Source organism: Choloepus didactylus, chromosome 7 (assembly GCF_015220235.1).
Source record: "Choloepus didactylus isolate mChoDid1 chromosome 7, mChoDid1.pri, whole genome shotgun sequence".
Classification (NCBI taxonomy): domain Eukaryota; kingdom Metazoa; phylum Chordata; class Mammalia; order Pilosa; family Megalonychidae; genus Choloepus; species Choloepus didactylus.
The window spans coordinates 3,969,567-3,991,414 of record NC_051313.1 but is presented as its reverse complement, the minus strand read 5'-3'; the positions used below and the strand labels follow the sequence as shown (position 1 = coordinate 3,991,414).

The 21,848-nt window shown below is 49.4% G+C and overlaps 1 protein-coding gene across 1 annotated transcript in view; it reads right to left on the bottom strand.

Moving 5' to 3' along the window:
- The window catches only part of PLAGL1 (PLAG1 like zinc finger 1), a 34,229-nt gene extending 14,171 nt beyond the window's left edge, over positions 1-20,058 (bottom strand). The window contains exons 1-2 of the mRNA XM_037842565.1: positions 20,018-20,058; positions 6,092-6,163 (exon numbers count right to left, since the gene is read on the bottom strand). The gene's annotated coding sequence lies outside the window, so the exon portion shown is untranslated. The remainder of the gene's footprint in view (positions 1-6,091; positions 6,164-20,017) is intronic.
- Between the last annotated feature and the right edge of the window lie 1,790 nt (positions 20,059-21,848).

Here is a 21,848-nt window from a genome sequence, read left to right as displayed (position 1 = left end):
AAAACTCGAGTGCTTCTTGAGAGCATGTGAAAACGTTTACATAAAACATTCAAAACAGTGCTCAGAGGAAACGTTTTCTTTTTAAACCAACAGTATTAAAATATCCCAAAGCAGGTATGCAAATCTACGCAATAACAGGACTGGAAACAGACCATGGGCTGAGAGCCTGTAATAACTACCGGGCATTCGTTTCCAACAAAAGCCTCCTCTGAGCACACGGGCTGATGGAGTGCAGGGTGACTTGCAGGGCAGTGGCCTCCAAGCCTGGGTGTTAGAATCAGCAGGGACACTTTTTAGAATTCAGATTCCTAGGCATAGCACCAACCACCTGCAAGGGCAACTCTGACAAGTCCTGGGAGGCCTGCAGCTAGCTTTGCAGCACTGAGCCCCGAAGAACGTTCCAGAACCAGGAGCTCTGTTCTCCAACTGACTGCCAGGTCTGGCCTCTTGCAGCTAAGATGCTCCTACAGATCAATCCTCGCTCAGGGGAGACTCTTGGGATTCTCCTGACCCTCCACACAAAGGGAAGTCTGTTGCGACACAGTGCCCGTCACACCTCAGCAGCGAGCCCTGTCCTCCTGGTCCCGTTTCCTTCTCCGAATTCAATCACGAGGCCATGTCCATTTGCTTCATTTGAGAACATCCTTTAAAGTTACAGAACTGAAGAATTAAAGCGTCTGAACCATCCCAGCAGTTTGTCTTAAAATGTGCAGTGTTGGTTGTGCTGGTCTGAGTGGCCTGCAAAGCTTCAGCTTCACTTCTACAAGTGCTTTACCTGTCACTAAAGCAAGAGAGTGAAATCAGTCTGCAGGATTCTGCCTGTGCCATGTCCTGGCAGCCAGCACCGATGGCCCCGGGCACCACAGCCAGGCGTGGGAGGTGGTCACCGCCAGCGCAGCGCGGAACGGACAGATGGTGACACTCTGCCAATGTCCCAGCGCCCCACAGCCCGAGGGCACACACAAGCGCTTTGACTGGGCAGTGCTCGGGGAGGGTGGGGGTGAAGCCTGCCCGGCGGCCCCCTGGCCTGTAAGCGGCTCCCACAGCACCAGGGCAGGCTGGCAGGGCCTGGGGGCTGTTATCCGTCCACTATCCAGCGACGTGGAGTGGCCACGGGGCTGCAGCAAACGACGCATCCGAGCCTGGTGGTGGCTGCCTACGGTCAGACCTCAGGTTTCAAACTCAGAGAGAAAGGTTTGCACAACAGAAAAGCACGTGGGCAAAGTGGCCCAGAGGTGGAGCCGCTCTGTTACTGTGTTGGCAGACACACAACCTGATGCATTTGCCAAAACCCACGGACAGCCCACACCAAGAGTGGGCCCTAAAGAAACCAGCGGCCTCTGTTGCCTGTCCTGAGCGCCACATCAGTAATGGGGACCGCAGGGGGCACATGGGAACTCTGTGCTTTCTGTGCAATTTTTCTGTAAGCCTAAAACTGCTCAAAAAATAAGGTTTAATCTGTTTTTTAAAATGACCCTATAAAGTTAAACATTCCTAAATATAGATGTCTCCAAGTTCCCGAGTAGCAAGAAATGTCATATTTTTTAAGAATGGAGATGGGTACTGAGTGAATGCGTTAGTTAGAGTTCACTGCTTTAATTGAACAGGAAAATGGATTTTTGGAAACGATGCGTTCGTTGACAGCCAACACCAGGTTTTGTGAGTCTGGAGCTGGTGATGTCTGGGAGGTGGGCTGCCGTCACCGGTGCCCTCTGTCAGTGCTTCTAGAAGGCCTCAGAGAACAGTCTTTCCCTCCGAGTGAGCCGGTCAGCGCCTGCCGGGCCTTCCAGAAAACCTGAACTTAACACGGGGATTTCCCTCCATACTCGGCTCCTTCGCCTCCAGCTACTTCTGATTTCATGGAGGCAAATTTTTCAGGCTAATTCCATCGCTGGTGATTTCAGCGGGGAAGAATCCGCCCCAGTTTTCCAGGAAGACTCCTCTAGCGTGGAGATGCATGAGGTTTGTTTTTGAAAAGCCTCACAAAATGGCTCTTTTTAATTTCATCTTCTAAAGGTGGATCCGATGGCACAGTCAGATCCCAACACGGAGGCTTGCAGCAGACGGTGGCTTCTACTTGGAGGCAAAGTCCCCAGATAGGACGTCCGAGGCCACTGCAGAATGTGGGGGCCGCTCTGGAGCTGCAGGAGGGCCACCCCATTACCCGCGGACCCCGGGGCTTCCTCACGTCTCAGACATCCACCTTCAACCAGGAAACTTCCCCCAGCTTCCCGCCAGCGTCCCCCGGCCTGCCGCCCCCAGGGCCCCTCACGGTCGCTGGCCCAGCCCCAGACCCTGGATGCAGCTGTGGCTAAGGAGCTGCCCGCTTGCCCAGTGCCCGCTGTGTCCCTGAGCTCTGTCCGACGCGCTCGCTGGCCTAGCGAGGACGGACCCCACTTGCCGAGGGGATGTGGAGGTACAGAGCCACGCATGCCAGCCCTGCATCCTTGGTGCATCCTCATCGCGTGCGGAGACAGCCCTGCACCCCGGATGGCTGCGCCCACAGCGTCCCCAAGTCTGCTTCTTTCTCGACTCCCAGTTACCTGCCGCTTGGGGGACTTTTGGTCTTTATTGCCCGGCAGGGCAACTCTGGAGCTTTCCTCTGTTTTGTTCTCCTTCTGGCTTCTAGTCTGTCCCTGCCTAGCTCACCTGAAATTGGAGGCAGGCTTTGTGTTTTAGATCACTGAGGCAGAGGTGCCCGAGGAGCCTCTGTAACATCTAAACCCAATGGGGAGCTTCAGCCAAGGGGGTGGGGGGACCCCAGGCCTGGAGAGGTGGCAGCTGTGGCACTGCCCTGCTTCCCGAGCGGAGGGCTCCCTGGCTGGGCGGTCGTGAGGACCCTGGGCCCCTGGCTCACCATGGCAGGGAGCTGCAGGCCGCACGCCCACCCAAGGGGGCCACGAGGCACCTCCCAACAGCCCAGATGCAGCTTGTCAGAGTCACAATTCAGAGTCAGAGGAAACGGGGACAGCGACACCTCCGGCGTGGACACTGGGGGCCTCACTCCCGAGTGGGAGCACCTATGAGGGCCCTCGAGCATCGGGCAGCTGGAGAGAGAGGCCGGAGGGCCCGGGCGACGCCGGAGAGAGCTCCAGGGCTGGCCCCCCCAGTTCCCGCACAAACACCCAGGACGGGAGAGGCACAGAACATTCCTGAAGGCCCATATCTGAAACTCTGAATTCCTAAAGTCCCAAAGACTTTTCTCGGGGAGGGGAAGGGATCTCTAGGCCACTAGGGACTTGAGGCCAGGCCCCTGTCTCCTGGGGTGTGCCTCCCAGACCAGAGTGCTGGGACAGGGGTGGGAGGGTGGGTTTCCAGACAGTGGAAATGGGGGGCACACTGGGTGGGGGTGGGGGTGGAAGGAGAGGGGTGATGCTCCAGCCCTCCGCCAACACTGCTCCAGGAAAGGGGTCTCCACGCAGTGCCAGGATCAGAACTCACATCACTCACCCACCCGCACGGGCCGATCACATGGGGTGAGGTGGGTGAGGGGTCCACGCGCGTGAGTGCACCCTCCCTGCGACCCCAGCCTCCGTGTCGCCGTGCGTGGCCTCTAATACCCGCCACTCGCCCAGGAAGGGGCACGACCTCAGTGGGTACCGCGTGGGCCCGTCAGCTGCTCCTCCAGTCAAGGGCCCTTTGGGTAGAACAGGCCCAAGTGACGCCCAGTGGGGCCCAACACACGGACAGAGAAGCGGGTTTTATTTACCAAATAAACTGGTAAATAAATAAAATGCCAAATAAACTGCCATGTCAGGCACTCGCTGCCCCCACGTCAGGCCCCAGCTCCCTCCATCCCCCCACAGCCTCCGTTTTAACCTGCTTTGTTTGTTTGGCGAGAGGAAAAGTAACGGAAGGGCGCTTTACTGGTGTTTTACTGGTTCTGCTCAGACAATGACTCTCCTCCCCGGAGAGCGCCGTGGCCATGGCCGTGTGCCTGATGCCATCTCCCCCCGCCTGCAGCAGGCGGCCCCTCGCTGGGTTGGTTCCCACAGCCAACGCGCCCACTCCACACAGCGGGGAAGGGCCTGGCCACAGCGGGGCGCGGCTGCAGATGGGCCCCAACTTCTCCAAGCCTCGAAACGGGGAAGCCTGCCTGCCACGCAGGGCGGGTCTAAAATTACACGTTAGATACGCACATCTAGAGGCAAAGCAAAGCAGACGCAACCTCTTAAGAAGTACAGCGATCTCACTCAGTTAGCAGACACCGAAGTGTTTGGGGATACGATATATGTATGTAGATATATGTATAGATCCCGGATGCACTTCAATCATATTTAATTCAGCTCATTGTGACACCACTCCATTTCCTAACATGGGCTTGAAAAACAAATTCCTGTTAGCTATCTGTATGTTTCAAATTTTTATATACCATGTATTCCTAAATCCTTGAGTGCTGACACCTTATTTGTTAGGCATCTAATGAAAACATACCACATTTAGAGAAAACAGTGACAGAGCAGGCTGGCCTCACAGGTGTCATAGTTACCCAAGTGACATCCAGAAGTGGCTCCAGCATTTTTGAATTCTGCTAAATCCTTCCTTTTAAATGTGTTGGGGGCGGGGGGAAGTAGACAAGTTCCCATAAGAATTGTTTTGAAAATCAGAATTTAAACACTCACGTCTAAAATGCTCCTCCCCCAGCCGTCCCCTGCGGTTGGGAGCCCCTCTAGAGGTCAGTGCAAGAGCAGAGAGTAAATTGGGAAGTGGTTTATCTAAACAGATACTTAGGAGGAAAAAATCAGGTGCAAGATAAATATAAGAAAACTTACAAAGAAGACTGGGATTAAAAAAAAAAAAAAGATATGATTGCAGGCAATTGCAGGCAAGGACATTTTGCCAAAGAAAGCGTGGTGAGAAGCTGTCTTAGCCTGCCAGGCTGCGGTGACAAACACCACACACGGGTGGCTTAGCAAAGGGACTTCATTGGCCAGGGTTTTAGAGGTGAGAAGTCCAACACTGGGCTCTCCACAGGCTGGCGCCCCCGGAGCCTCAGCGTCCGGTGCAGCTTGCAGCCATCACGGGCTCCCACTCGCATCCCTGCCCGGCCCCTGTCCATCTGTCCCCAGCCGTCTGTCCCCCGGCTGCCTCGTGTGGCCTCCTCTGTGTCTGGATTTCCTCTGCCCTCGGAGCCTTCAAGCACATGGATTAAGGCCCAGTTTAGAGAAACAGGATCTCCAAGGACCCCGTCCCCAGTGAGCCTGCAACTTCCCGGACAGAAGCACCCTCAGAGGACCTGGCACAAACGGGCCACCCACAGGAACGTGGATCGAGACCTGAATGCGTCTTTGTGGGGGGGCCTGGTTCAACCCCCCAGAGGCAACAGTGACGATCAGTGAAAGTCTCCTCACCAAAGCCGCCACGCAAGGGAGGCGGCTGGGATGGTGGCACCCTGGCTTCAACTGGATGCAGGGTTGTGTTACGGGAAAATGACAAAAACGGTGGAGGAGAAACGTAAGACTGTGATTAAGGCTATCACCTTGAAATAGGTCATGAAAACAAACGTATGGTGGGAACTAAGAAATAACGTCTTACGTCCACGGTGGCCATGAATTCCCTCCAATAAAAACATTTGGTGACACACCTGTTGCACCATTTTAGGAAATTTGGGTAAACATCTGTAAACTGAGCATCACCTCAAGTGTGATTTTAGGCAAGTGACAACGCCTCTGAATCCTAATCCATGCAATGTACTAAACCTCTGGCTCTAAATGCAGGATAACAACTACAATTTTTTCCAAGTACTTATTTGTGTGTTTTTTTTTTTTTTTTTAGATAAAACAATTTTAAAACATCTTTTAAAATGTGAGGGAGAAAGATCTCATGTATAGTAAGCAACTCATGATAAATGAAAATCATTTGCAGAATACCTGTGAATTTGTACAAAAAAAATATCAGAGAACTTAGCAGTTCTCTTGATTTCTCCACAGAGTGAAAAGTCGACTTTTGCAAGTTTCTTCCAACCTTTATTCTGCAGCCCTGTTTTCCCGCCAGGCCTCAAGTTCCCCAAGTGCCCATCGTGCCGTGCGTCCTAAGGCCGGGCGAGGACGGGCCGCGGGTCGGGCGCAGCCTCAGCGGCAGCCACACTTACCTTCCCGAGCGCGAGCCGGGAGCAAGCCCAGGGGAACGGGGAGCAGAGCCGGCGGCAGACGGGAGGGCAGCCCTAGAGGGAACAGAACACACGGTTACGACCCAGCCCGGAGGGGCCGCTGCCGCCGGCGGGGACGGGGCTGAAGCTGGGGCCGAGGGCAGAGTCTGGGGTCACACCCCAGAGCCACGGAGCCGGCCCCTCACGCCAGCCACTGTCTCTCCGCGACCTCGGCGACCTCGGCCTCCTCGCCTGCAAAACGCCACCGTGCGGGACCCTTTCCAGCATTAAATGAGGTGACTCGAGTCACCGCACTGTGGCGGCTCAGCCACAAGCACGTGTCCACTTGCGGTCACTCTCAGAGACCCCAATTCGCGATCACAGGCCCCCAGCTAAGACTCTTTTTAAGGACAGCATGCTTTGGGAAAAGAAGGAAGTCCCCGAGCAGGGCAGAGGGGGAGTCTAAGGAGCAAGGACAGGGCACTAAAAGGGGGGGGGGGCAGCTTTGCTTAACACGTTTTTTCCAAAGATGGGGCCACAGTTCCGAGATAGGTGTGGACACCACAACCAGTTGACAGGACACACGCCCCACTATTGTCTGGGGACAAGGGCAGGACCACGGCTGGAGGCAGTGATGGCAAGGCAGGAGAGGAAGTTTTAAAGCCTGAAAACAATTTAAGTCGACTTCCCATGCAAAGAATGAAGACAGGAAAGAGTCTAGAAACTCCACGTCCAACCTCACCTGCTGGACACGCACTCGTTACTGATGGCACGCTCACCCAGACGGACGGAGGCCCACGCACTGGCCAGAAGCGAACCCTTCCACGTTTGTGGACTGACCAGGAGGCTGGTTTTTAATTTTTTTAATAGTAAAACCTCATGAATTTGAAGCTACGAAAGCTAGAGGTACAATAACTTGGGTGTGAGCTGAGCAGAGGTCTTTTGTCACTGAAGAATGTCTCCCTCGAGAAGACAATAGGGAACGCTGCAAAGTAAACATTTAAACGACTGGAAACACGCTAAGTAATTTAGCAGCCTCACTAATATACTAACAGGTAATGACAAATGACTAGCTATCTGATTATTAAGGGCGATATCTGCAACTGTAACATCTGGTCTTACACATGTGCTGGAAGGTAACTGGATTTTGCATAATTCTGTATTTCACAAAAGTCTTTCCTGCCACGAGTCAGGTTGTAAGGAGGGTGTCTGTTTTCCCACGACTGGGGATAAACCTCCTCTCGGCTGCTTTATTTACTGGGAGGTCATCAGACAGGAAAGGATTGCACAGCTCTCCACCGGGAAGTTTGCTTACACAGATAAACACACATGAACACACACACACAGGGCCCTGATGCGGGGAGGCTCTGGCTCCTAAACCGCTTGAAATCTCCCCCTGGCTCTTCCAGCAGCCTTCAGTCCTGGGAGGGAGGCTCTGGCCCCAGCGCTGAAGCCGTTTGATTCCACGAGCAAAGCCAGAAGATAAATTTTAACGGCCGTCACTCCCCGTCTATCAGTGCAGACGGAGATAAGCCCACGGCGGAAAGCTGAAACATCAAATGGCAGAGAGGGGCTTCATTTCCTACCCCTCTCCCGGCTCCCGCCTGACGTCACGCGAGTTCCTTCCCGGAGCTGGGAGGCCTGGCGGCCACAGGCCGTGCCCCTCGCCTCCCCGCTCCAGGCTCACGCTTGGGGGGTGGGGGTGGGGGGCCCCAATGCCCAAGTCACACCAGTAACGAGACGTCTCAGGCCCTGCAGAATCGCAGCCGCGGAACCCACCGCGCGCAAACAAGCCCACGAAAGCCCAGTCCCCCACAACTCCCACCTCACCTCGGTTCCCACACTTGTAAACCCGGATTGTAAACCTTATCTCCACCTTTAATTGAACAGAAATCCAAACAGACGTCCTTAAAAACAACCTCAGTAGTAAAAATAAAACAAAGGTAACACAGGGAGTAAAAGAGTTCCTGCACTTGGGGTGCTTACCTACTCCCCCCCCCCCAACATTCTTTAAAAATTTTCACTATGATTTTAAGATGCTAGTTTCCCAAAGAACGTGGACAACTATTTCCCACTTAAAGCTCTGGTTTAAAAAAGAAATGGGTTGTAATTTGAGATGAGCTCGGAAATTGGGTCCCCTGATATCAGAGCACCTAGTTCTTGAGAAGCAAAGTCTCCCCTATGCTTTCCCCCAGGAGCGAGGATGTTTGTTTCTGTCCTTGGATAAGGGTCTCGAAGCCCACCGTGGTGGCAAATCTGACTGAGGACACCTTGAAAGTGTTCTGCTTTGCATCATTTTCCATCACATCACTGTATGAAATCATGCAAATAGGCTTGAGCCACCTCAACCCAATGTGGTCGAGTGAAAGTCTACAGAGCTCCAAATTAAAAGCTTTTCCATCTTCTTCCTGCAAAAATGTAAACATCCTGTTGAGATTTATCTCCAGGACAGGAAGATTCCAGAAGAAAGCCTGGGTCTGAAAAGGACGATGCCACCCCGTTCCCTGCCCCCTCCTTGGAGGCCAGTGGAGAGGACTTCCCAGACCAAAAAAGGGTTCAGTGAATCTCTGCACAGGAAAGCCGTCTGGGGGCCCAGCACCCACCGGGGAGAGGCAGCGCCGGCTGGGCGTGTCCGAAATTTGGCATTTGAGGAGAGACCCTCAAAGCACTGTGTGGGGAGCTGCAGGTCCCCTCCATTCGGCCACTTGCTGCCGCGCCGGGAGCTCTGCTGAGTGTGGAGACAGACAAATGGATGGGCACATCTGCTCCGCTCCCAGCTCAAAGAGCACATCCAACAAAGGGCGGCGGGCAGCGGGCTGAGCGCTGCACCAGAGGGTGCCCAGAGGGAGCCATAAATCCTTCCTGGGAAACCGGCAAAGGAGGGGACGGGGATGGGGGGGTGGGGGAGCAGAGCTTCCTCACGATGACCCCCAGGCCTTCTCCCAAGGAAGGGCTGATCTGAAGACGCAGGAACTGCTCCCGTTCCGGGCGCTCTCCTGATCCATGAGCCACTGGCCTTCACGTGGGATGCGGGCTTCCAGCTAAGTATTCCAAGGATGCTCATTTTTACAAATAACATCCCCTGCAGGACCGATGACCCAGAACCGCGTGTCGCACCAGCATGCGTGGAACCCAGGCCTGAGCTCAAAGATGTTTGGAAACCTACATGAATGGGAGACACGTCACAGAACTGGCATATTATATTAAGAAAAGTGAACATCGCTTACTTTTTCATCTTTTTTTCCTTCTTAATGGAAAAAATCTAAGAATTGGCTGATTATACCATGGTTGGTAGTTGTCTTTCTCTACTTCTTTGTTTAAAAAGAGAAGGGGGTGTTGACTCAATGTCTACGTAGCACCATCTCTCATGCAGGCTGTATTCCTACTGACGGCCCAGCTGTGACAAAGCCCCCATTGTCCGCCTTGCACCCCCACACCCCGGCCAGGCGAGGGGTGCCTGAGAAACCTCTTCTCCTAGTGGGTGGATTTCCAAATTCCGCCGTGTTAAACAGAGGTCTGCTTTTCCCCCTGCCTGGTTTTCATGGGAAGCCCCCCCATGTGCCCCCTTTCAGCAGTCAATGCGCAGGGGCGGTGAGCCCCCGGCCGGCTGCACGGAGCTGAGGCTGGTCATTCAGGGCTCCGGGAAACAGGCATTGATTTCAGCGGGTTCCCAGGGAGCAGCCGGGACACAAGATCAAAGGCCCACCTCCCTCACCCTCCTCTGCTGGTGGAGGCTGGCAGACACACAGCGACAGGTCCCCTCGAGCAGAGGGACTGCAGACCACCTCAGGGGGCGACTCCAATTCATCCAATTCTGATGTCCCAGGGACAGCCCCGTGCTCCGACCACGACAAGCCCGCACGGCCACTCCTCGCAGCGCTCTGCACGCCGGCTCATCCAAGGGCGGGGGGCTGGGGGGCCTGCTCCCAAGGCCGCTGGACCTCAAGGCTCCCCAGCGTTCCAGAAGTGAACTCCGCCTGCACCTGCTCCCGTCCTTCCCCCTACTATCACCCTACAAGCAGTTTTGCGTCATAGCTGGCAATTTCTCTCCTGTCACTGTCTTCAGTCCGTTTGGAAACCTGATTCTTGCCTTCCCAGGTCTGGTTTGATGGATAAGAGCTGGAAGTTCTGGGGTTTTCCCGAGGGATCTCTCCAGCGAAGGCCACACAACCCAAAGGGAGTTGTTTTGCATAAATGCTGTTTGCAAAACAAAAACGTGTACAAGATAAACATGCAGCGAGGTAATTGCCTATGCTGAACGGCAGTGGGTCTGTGTGTGGAAGTGTGAGCGTGTGTGCGGGGCCCCTGGGTGAGCGAGGGGAGACGAGGATGGCAAAGAGGATGGAATACTCCAAGTACTCCAGCTGGTGACCGACACTGAACAAATGTAATAAATCGTTTCCCAAGTCTCCTCTGCACTCAGAAATGCCTCTTTAACAGCCTGCACAGAAGCCTCGGACAAAATGCACTCATTTCATTGTGCTCAGTCCCATCTCTGCCACTAATCCTGAGCAAACATGGGAAAAGGTGGGTGAAGTTTCAGAATTCCTAAACCAAAAAGAAAATAAACAACCTTGGAATGAAAGGCATGGAGAACTCATTCCTTGACACAAGCGCACAGCTGAGAGACAGGAATGCAAGCTTCCTACCCTGCCCATCTCGGGGTGTCAGTACTGACGTGGGGGGCTGCCAGAGCCCTCCTGGCCACCCCTTACAGCCTGTGCACTTGATGGTGAAGGTGCTATTTTGTACGGGGTGCTGGGCAGCCCCCAGGAGAAAAGACTTATTTTCCAGTTGGGACAGAAATGAACTTGGAAAGGACAGAACTCTGAACCGCACGGGAAAGAGGCCCCAGGAGGTGCGCTGTGTGGGCCAAACTGGGAATCTCGGATGGGCTTGCACTGGCCCGCTTTGGGCCAATGGTTCACACTTAACCTGCCTTCCCACTCTACCTCGAGGGAAAGAGAAAAGCCTGCCAGAATTCCCTTAAAAGGTATCAGGAAGGACTCATTTCCCCAAGCCACTCATCCCACCAAAAAAAAAGGTGGTCTGGTGAGCAGAACCTCTTTTTATAACTGAGGGTCTGTCATTCAACAGAGGGTCTCTGGAAACTCAGTTTCTATTATCAAATAATTTTGAAAAAACACTTGGAAAATTTACTACTCAAAGAGTCTTTGGCAATTGACCAAATACACTCGCTGATTCACTTACGAACCTTTCGAAAGCATTTATGAAGTACTCAATACAGACATAATCAGTTTGATCTTCACCACACCCATGTGAGATCAGTGGTTTTATTCATTTCTATTTTTGAATGAGGAAAACAGAGTGAAAAAAGGTAAACTGACTTTCTAAAGTCACAGAGTCAAAAATTCACATTCAGGTACTTTGTCACCAAACCTCATGCTGTTTCCCTTAGCCGTTGCTAATCTGAACCATAGATCTAATTATTAGGCCAAGTCTCTCGTCATCAGTATATCCACTAGGTAATTGTCAATGATTTCTAAGCCCGACACACTGTACCGTTTCATGCAACAAGAGGGAGTGCTACTGGGCAGCGACTGTGCAGTCAGATCTGAGCTTGAGGTTTCATGTCACCTTGTGTAATTATGAAGTGTCAGGCAATCAGCAGCATTTGCAGAACCTGGGCTTCCTCGTCTTTAAAACTGGAATGTGATTTCTTCTCTTGCAGGCTCTGCAGAGGATCAAACTAGATAGCTTCCAGAAAGAACCTCGAGCAGGCTTGGCATTTCAGAAATGCTCAGCAAGCGGCAGCTATTACCAAGGATGAAAACCAAACCAATATAAAATTCGCTGAAAGGGGAAAATGCTTCCTCTCCAATAAAAAGTCATAAAATTTAACTTTCAGCCTCTGGATTACATGATCCCTCTAGCACTAAAACCTTTTGCACTGGAGTACAGGATCTGACAGCGCCAACTAATGAACCAAGATCAAACTCATAAAAGATAAAGAAGCTGCTACACAAAATAGATATGCCAATTGAATGAGCTTTTAAAAAGCTAATTGAGGCAAATCGTTGCTTGCTATAATAAAGCAGTGTGGTTTTTCTGTGCAATTCAGCTTTACTATTTGCTCTTTCGCCATTTTAAGCAGCTGTTTTGGCGGCTAGGAAAGAGAGTCACAGTCTGGAGCCACATGAGGAGAAAAAAACAGCGAGAGGTCTTATTAGCTGCACGTATATAGTGCTTTGCACATTTCAAAGAACTACTACATATCTTACTTCTTGTGACCCTCACAAAACTCATGAAGAAAACAGAGATTAACTTCCCAGCACAAAATAAGACTGCCAATAGCAAACAGCCAACCTGATTTTTTTGCCCTGTCCCACTTTCCATAATATCCTATCAGTGGCTGGTGGCGTGTTAGATTCATATTTCTGAGTCCTACTAAACACAGCCTGTTAGCAGTAATCTAATTTTCCTTGCCTGCTGTTCTTCTGATGGACCCCCTTTTATTTCATCCAAGGCCTCGATACCTACTGAACAGGCACTGCTGTCTGACTAAAGGCTTCTAATTCTACAGTTCTGTGGTTTTAAAAATCACTGCTCATTCTTACATCACGTTACCTGCTACATAACACATCATTTTAAATGTGCATGTTAACTATAGCCATGTTAGCACAGAGAAGTACTGTTTTTCTTTACTACCATTTATCTCAGGAATTAAGTCAGAAAGAACCCTCAGAAAACCTCGGGGCACATGTCTTGCTGGAGAAACTCAGCCTATCTAGCTGGGGAATTCTGAGAGGTTCTTTCTTTCCTACAAAGAACAATGAGTTGTCTTTTTGTAACCGCTCCTAATTGTTTTCTCCAACAACTTGAAAGAAACTTGATTTTTCATGAAAGGCATTCAAACATCTGAAGAACAAAACTCTTTAACCTTTCTTTTCTAATTCAGAGTTTAGTGCTATGAATTTCCCTCTAAGCACTGCTATGGCTGCATCGCAGTCATCTGGAAATATGTTTTCATTTTCATTCAGTTTGAAGTATTTCTGATTTCCCCTTTGATTTCTTTTTGATCCATGGGTTATTTTGGGGGAATTTACCAGTGACCCATCAGAGCTTTCTTCTCTGGAAGGTTTTTACCATGAATTTAATCTCTTTGACATAGGTTATCTCTTTGACACAGGTCATCCATGCTCCTAGACTAAGTTTTGGTATTTGTATGTATCTTTCAAGGACTTGGTCCATTTCATCTAAGTTAACAAATTTGTGGGCATGAAGTTTTTTGCAGCATTCCTGTCTCAGCCCTGGAATGACCCTGGGATCAGAGTGGCGACAACTTCTTCAATTCTGAGAGTGGTAATTTGTGTCCTCTCTATTTCTTAGTGAGCCTGGCTAGACACACACTGACCATTTTATTATTCTGTTCAAAGAAACAGCTTTTGGTTTCATTAATATTCTCTACTATTTCATGTTATCAATTTTGTTGACTTATTTCATTTCTTATGATTTATTATTACAATTATTCATATAGTTTCCTAAGGTAGAAGTTTAGGTTATTGATTTTAGGTCTTTTGTCTTTTCTAATATTTGTATTTAATGCTATAAATTTCCATCTAAGCACTGTTGTAACTGTATCCCACACAGTTCAGTAAGTTGAATTTTTATTTTCATTTGTTAAAAATATTTTAATTTTACTTGAGATTTACTCTTTGATCCATGGGTTGTGGTCTGGGAGTATGCTACTTTGAATCTGTGATGTACCCCAGAAAAGACTATGTTCTTTCAATCCACTGTTGTGGGGACAGACCTATTACAGGTGGGACCTTTTGATTTGACTGTTTCCATGGAGATATGACCCCACCCATTCAAGGTGTGTCTTAATCCTTTTCTGCTGTTGTTGGGTAGCTTGTTCTACCAATGTCAGTTGAGTCAAGCTGGTTGACAGGGCTGTTCAAGTCTTCTATAGCCTTACTGATTATCTGTCTGCTTGATCAACTATTGAAAGAGGGGTGTTAAAATATGACTGTAGTTGTGGTTTGTCTATTTCTCCTTTCAGTTCTATTAGTTTTTGTTTGTGTATAGTGAAGCGCTGTTGTTAGTTCTGTTTAAGATTATGTCCTCAGGATGAATTTATCACTTTATCATTACGAAATAAGACTCTATCCCTGGGAATAATCCTTAACTCTAAATTCTACTTTCTTTTGTTAATATCACCACTCCAGCATTTAAAAAAAGTAATTCTAGCATGGCATACCTTTTGTTATCCTTTTACTTATAACCTTTTCAAATCTTTATATAAATGAAGTGCATTTCTTGTAGGCAGCATACAGCTAGGTCTTGGTTTTTGGTGGATTTAAACTGATGATCTCTGACCTTTAATTAGAGTATTTAGATCATTTACATCTAATGTGATTATTGATATGGTTAGGTTGAAATCTAGCATCTTGCTATTTGTTTTGTATTTGTCCCACCTGTTATCTGTTCCATTTTTTCCTTTTTCTTTTAACTCCTTGTATATTGACTGAATTTTTTTTTCTGATTTAATTCTTCTATTTTGGCTTATTTTTTCATATTTTAGTGGTTGCTTTAGGATGTATCGTTGCATCTTCAACTTTTCACAGTTTATCTTAAAGAGATATTATACTACTTCATGTATACTATAAAAATTTTAAGGCAGCATATTTCTATATTTCTTATCCTGACCTTGTGCTATTGTTATCATAACTTCTACTTTTTATGTTAAAAACTCTGCCCATTGTTACCATTTTTGTTTAACAATTCTTTTTCTTTAAAAGATCTAAACAATAAGAACAAAATTGTGCATTTATCTGGGTGACTCCCATTCTGCTGCCCTTCATTTCCATTGGCATCATTTTCTTCCTCCCAAAGGGCTTCCTTTAACATTCCTTGTAGTGCAGTTCTACCGGTGATGAAAACTTTCAGCCTGTGTGTGTCTGAAAAAGTCTTGATTTCATCTTCTTCCGTGAAAGAGCTTCTCACTGGCTACCGACTTCTGGTTGACGGCTTTTCTCTTGTACCTTCAAGATGCTGCTCCATCTTCTGCTTGCCCTGCTCTGACAAGATGTTTGCTGTGATTCCCATCCTTGTTCCTCTCTTTCCTGCCTTTGTTTCTCCATCTGCTTTTAAATTGCTCTCCTGTAATGTTACTGGCATTAGGCAATTTAATTATGTGCCTTGGCATAGTTTTCTTTATATTTGGGGGGCCTGCTAAGGAGTCATCAAGCTTGTTAAGTTTTGTGGGTGTATTGCTCTCATCAAATTTGGCAAATTTTCAGCCATTGTATCTTGAAATATTTTTCTCTGTCCCTTTCCTACTTTGGAGACTCCAACTATATATATATTCAGCCATGTGAAGCTGTCCCACAGCTCACTGATGCTCTTCAATTTTTTAAGTGTGTTTTCTGTTTCATTTCTCATAATTTCTATTGCTATGTCTTCAGGTTCACTAAATATTTCCTTCTGCACTGTCTAGTCAACCGTTAAAGACATCCAGTGTATTTTTTATTTCAGATGCTTATGTCATCTCTAGAAGTCCAATTTGGCTCTTTTTATGACTTCCTTGTCTCTCCCTAACAAGTGTCTGCTGTCCTATACATCTTGAACATACGGAGCATAGTTATAACAACTGTTTTATCTTTATTAATTCTACCATTGCTATCATTTAGTCTTTTTCTATTAATTGCTTTTTCTCCTCACATTTGAATTTTTTCTTTCTTTGCATACCTGGTAAAATCTGATTAAATGCTAGACATTGTGCACTGGTGCTGGGTATTCTGTATTTTTAATATTCTTGAGCTTTGATCTGGGATGCAGTTGAGCTACTAGAAACAGTTTGATTCTTTAAAGCAAGAGTCTACAAACTATGGCCCCAAATCTGGCCTGCTGCCTATTTTGTCAATTAAGTTTTATTGGAACACAGTCACCTCCACACATCTGAGTGTTACCTAAGGCTGCCTTTATGCTATAAACCACAGAGTTGAGTAGTTGCAACGGAGAACATATGGCTCACAAAGCCTGAAATATTTACCATATGGCTCTTTATGGCTTTGCTTTTAAGATTTTTTTAGGCAGGATGAGAGCAGCGTTTAGTCTAGGGTTAATTTTACTTCACTACTGAGGCAATACACTTCTGAGTATTCTACTTAATGCCCTTTGAGGTGCAAGTTTGTTCCACTCCAAATGATAAGACACTAAGTCTTCCCAGCCCTGTGTGAGCTCCAAGGATTATTCTACATTTTCCTTGCCAGTGGTTCTTTCTCCAGCCTTGGATAGTGTTCCGACATTCGTGCACTAAGCCATACTCAGCTGAAGACTCCCAGGGAAGCCTCGCGAGACCTCACCTTCCTGGCAAACTGACCTGCAAAGTTCCAGCTGCCTCGGCCTCCTAAATCCCCAACTCTGTCTCCTCAGTTCAGGGGGTCACTGGGCTCTGTCTGGGCCCCCTTCTTGCACTATGGGTTAGGACATTTAAGGGCCCACCTCATTTGTTTTCTTTCTCTCGGGGCTCACCATCTTGTGCTGTTGACCACTGTCTGAAAACCTTTGTCTCATGTATTTTATTTTTTTAGCTGTTTAAGGCAGGAGAGAGTAAATCCAGTCCTTGTTACTGGCTGGAAGTGGAAATATCCTCAGTATGAAGTTCAATACCTTACATTTGTATTAAAGTTTATACTCACAAAGAAGTGCTGACAAATCTGCATGTTCTCATTTCTTCCTAACTCCACTCTAAGAGGTAGGAAATGCCTCTAAAATTTCAAAAAGTTCAGAAAGTATCTTGTCTGAAGTCACACTGAAGAGCAGCCCATGTTCCCCTAGACATGGTTTTTTCTATAAAAAGACATAATTTTCCTAGATGTGCCATGTGATGATACAGATAATAAAGCAGACCGTCTTTCCCAGGAGGCTTGTTTTAAAACAATCTCTTACTAGGGGTGAAGCCGACAACGCTGAGCAGTGCAAAGCAGCTCGAGTCCCGGCTCCAGGAGGGGAGGTCACCCGTGGCCACGGCTTTTGCTCAATGGTCCTTAAAACCCTCAGAGGCCTGCCTCTGTTGGAGGTTTTATTTACTTCAATTTCACAGAAAAAAGAACTGTGGCTCAGAGAAGGTCACTGACTTGCTCCTGGTCACCTTAGTCGGAATTCAAACCAGGCTTTAACCTGGCTCTCACCTGCCCTGCCCGCTCTGCTACCTGCTCACGTGCAGCTCTTGAAAGGAGAGCCTCTGGGACTAGATTCCGTTAGGCCTCCAGCCCTCCGTGGCAATACTGGCTGTGGCTGGAGAATGGGGCCGGGGGAGAAGCATCAGCAGGGAGACCAGCGACTGGAGATGGTGTGGCGGCAGAAGCAGTGGTGAGAAAAGGTGCCCGGGTGGAGCTGGCAGTGCCCCCGACAGTGGCGCAGGCAGCCTGGGAGGGGAGAGGACTCCGGCCTGGATGACTGGAAGGGCAGAGTGGCCCTTCACTGGGAGGGGGACGACTGAGAGAGGAGGGGCCTTGGTTGGGAGGAGGGGGCTTGGGAGTGCCCCTGCAGTCCTGCCAGGTGTGCCATGCTGACCAGACGCTCAGCAGCGGGATGCCGCGCCCGGAGCTCCGGAGACGTCCGCTGGGTGGGTGTCCGCCGCTCTGCGTGTCCAAAGCCGGGAGGCGGATGAGGTCACCTAGGGAGTGGGCGGGGCCAGGGCAGGGGCCGTGCCTGGGCCACCCGGTGCGTGGCGGTCAGGGCGCCAGGAAGGGATCTGCAGGAGAGGCAGGCGAGGGGTGCTGGCACAAACAGAAGGCAAAGCGAGGAGCACAGCGACTCGGAGACGCACAAAGGAAGCATTCCACAAGGACAGGAGCTGTTGGGCCAAAAATTTTCCCCATTCCAGCTCAAATGTCCTCATTTTCTTTTGCTATCATCATGAAAAAGGTACAGCAGATCTTGTCATCTATATCCATTTCCTAAATATTGAAGCAATAGTTCCCCAAAAATGGTCCATGGAGCACAATGCTGTGGTATATTTGATGAAATAGGGGTGCCATGGTAAAATAAATTTGAGAAACACCCAAACCATAGCCCCTCTTAGATTATCAGTCTTGTTGGAAATAACAAGTGTAATTTTTCCCAAGTTTGCTTGCTCTTTTCCTGAGATTTTCATGCCCATGGACCCTTTCTGCACGTTAGTTATCCTAAGAAATGAGTATCCCAAGGAATCCCTTTGGAGAAGGGGGCGTCTTTCTGGTGGCCTCAAAGTAGATGTGTCAGTTTAAAGTCATTATGGACCCCAGCAGAGCCAGGGTCTTTCAATCTAATCTTGTTGGGTGGAACCTTTTGATTGTTTCCCTGGAGATGTGCCCACCCAACTGTGGGTGAGACCTTTTGATTAGATCATTCTATGGAGAGGTGACCCCACCCATTCATGGTGGGTCTTAATTAGAACACTGGCGTCCTTTAAGAGAGCTCACAAAGAGAAGGATCTCAGAAAAGCCGAGAGAGACATTTTGGAGAGAAGCTAAGGTATGTAATCCAGAGTTTGCTAAAGAGAAGCTAAGAGCTGACACAGATGTTTGGAGACATTTGGAGATGCAGACAGAAAGACATCTGGAGATGCTAAGCTAAGAGATGAGGCCCAGAGTTTGCCCTGGAGAAGCTAAGAGAGGACCCCCAGACACTTAGAGAGAAACGCCCCAGGAGAACAAGCAAAGATGCCCTGGAGCTGAGAGAGAAAAGATAAAGAGACAGAAGCCCAGAGACATTTTGGAGAACGCCATTTTGAAACCAGAACCCAGGAGCAAAGGACCAGCAGACACCAGCCACGTGCCTTCCCAGCTGACAGAGGTGTTCCTGACGCCATCAGCCTTTCTTCAGTGAAGGTTCCTCTTGCTGATGCCTTAGTTTAGATATTTTTATGGCCTTAGAACTGTAACTTTGTAACCTAATAAGTCCCCTTTATAAAAGCCAGTCAATTTCTGGCATTTTGCATAATGGCAGCATTAGCAAACCAGAACAGCAGGGGAAGCAAAAGCTTCCAGAAGACTCGAGATACTGCTCTGGAAGCTGTCTGGGGCTGAAAACTCCCTGAAGTCGCACCATAAAAACACTCCCTTCAGCAGCTGTATTGAAGAACAAAGCCGTCTCCAGGTGATGACATGTCCCAACTATGACTTTAAAATCAGGCTGCCTTAATTCAGTGCCGTCCATCAGGATGGCTCCACGTACCTGAGCAAGGGTGCAGGCTGCACGTGGCGGCTTCCCCGACTCTCCCCGCCCCGGCACCGCAGCAGCCACGTGGAGCCCCCTCGCTGCGGTCACGTCTGGTGCTGGGGCAGGATTCCTTCTCCCAGGTCAGAACTGTGTGCTCAGATTCTCGCGGTTTCAAATGTTTGGACCTCCCTGAACTTTACTTTTTTAAAACTATCTTTTTTTTTCTTCAATATACTACAAAAAGTTGTGGAACAGGGATGCAGCTGGTCCAAGTGATAAAATGGAAGTGAGAACGACGTCTCACCCTGCATCCTGCCCTCGTTTCACGAGCCACCGGGTCTCCCCAGGCAATGGACACCAGGGCTCGTCTGGCCTCTTCCAGCACAGCACTCTGACCAGTAGCTCTTCTCCCCAGCCCGAAGCCATTCGGGGTGGAGGCAGGGCCTCGGCTCCCCAAAACCCAAGGAGGGGTACCCTTTGCACACGTCTTTGCTCCTGCAGATCATGACCCCAAAAGGAATTGCTCCAAAGCAACCAACATCCCTAGCCCGAGACACAGAATTCCAGCTACCTCCAAATAATCATCCATCGCCTAACGGTATCAGAAAAAGTGCAACAGACCTTAAAATGACTTAAGAAACAAATAATAAATAAAGTTGTGCTCCCATTTTTGATCCAGGTCTGCTAGAAAAGTACTGCACATAAAGAATACAAGGTACTAAGGTGGGGGATAAAAAAATTTTAAATTTTTAGACTTACAAAGGCCAGTGGCTTTGGGTGGGAATCAGGCAGGATGAGTCTAAAAACAAAAATAAAAATTACTTATTAGTTTTGTATAATAGTTGCACATCTATTGTTTTATTTGAAATATATTGACATAATTGTAGATTTACATGCAGTTTAGAGAAATAATAGAGATTCCAGAGACCCTTTACCCAGCTCCCCCCAAAGGAAACATGGTAACACGTTGCAAAACTCGTACAACATCTCGACCAGGATATGGATATGGATTATGGATACCATCCACCAGGCTTGTCCAGGCTTCCAGCTTCACTTGTGTGTGTGTGTGTGTGTGTTGTCTGACACGCTCACCAGTCCTTTACTACCAGGAGCCCTCGTCACCCCTCTCTGCCTGCACCCCCTGCCCCGCACGCTCCCTCCTGCCCTGAGTCCTCACACATCCATTTAACATAAAGTAACATCTGTGTATGAACAATAAATATTTCCCTCACTGTGCATAAGAGACTAGTTATCTGTCAAATCATGAATAAAGAATCCTACTTTTCTGCACAAAGAACTAATTCGTTTTTCTTGAAGGAGCAAATTCTCTGGGGGAAGTTTCTTCTCACAGGGACCGCGATGCAGACGGCTCCCTCCAGAAACCCAGAGGCGAATGGCGAGGTGGCAGGAAATGTTGCCTGAATTCACAGGATCCCTTATTTTCAATGTTTTCCGAATCACACGGGACCTCCGGTGCCTGCCACGGGCCAGTCTAAGCGTTTCCTGGCTATCGCATCACCACCTCCCTGCAGCGACCCCGGGAGGCAGCCTTAGGGTCCTGGGGTGACCCACGAGGAGACCCAGGAGGCAGGAGCCTGAGAAGCCCCCCAGGACCCACAGCCACAAGCGGCAGAGCTGGTCCCGGCTCCTAGACCAGGCCACGCTGCCCCCCAACGAGGACGGAATCCAGCCATCATGGGGCCCCGTCGTCCCACGACAAAGCACTGACGCCTGTGGGCTTCATTTGCTCTTGTAGGGACTGAATAAGGGAAAGGACCAAAACCAGGGCACGTGAGGCAGAAGGAGAGCTTTATCCAAACAGCAAATGATGCGGAATTGCCAAATTGAGGGATCAACACACAGGGAGAGTTTTTCACGAGGACGACAAGCTGCTAGCCAGCCGAGTGGTCACCCTTTAGCGTGTGCCGCCGGCGGCCAGGGTGACGTTTCTGCGGAGTCACAGTCACTCCCGACACAGCTCACCCATCTGGGCCGAGAGGGTGGTGGCAACGCCTGCAGTTTCTGGTCACAGATAAAATCTCCAGAATCAGGCTGGATCTCCAAAGGCCGTGTCTGGAGAGCACCGCTTAGCAGCACCCACCCTGACGTGCTTCCTGCAGGTGAGTAGCGGGACGAGTTGGGGCTTTTCGTGCAGATGCGTTGATGTTCTCTTCTGTGAAACCCCAAACACATCGGTGGCTCTGCACCTCAGCCAGCGGGCACCGACACCGACCAGGGCCCTGCTCACGACGCTCAAGAGGCTGCCCCCAAGGCCCTGGCAGCCTCTCACCCGCGCTCGCCCAGTGGCCTTCTCCAGGAGCTCCGGTGGCACACGGGGCCAGGGCAGCAGCGAATTCATTAGCTTGTTAACATCGACACTTTTAAAACTGTGCAGTGTTTGTATTTCATATAGTTTCTAGAAATCATGATTAGTTCGTTTATTTAACTAAACGTGATCACCTCTGCCAGTTTCTCACGCTCACACCTGCTGCAGCAGGGAGGCAGGCTCCAGTGCTCCCCCCTTTCTGGGCACCGCCCCCCAGGCCTGCTCTCCTGCCCCCCCAGGGTGGGCGGGCCCCGGGCCCCTCGC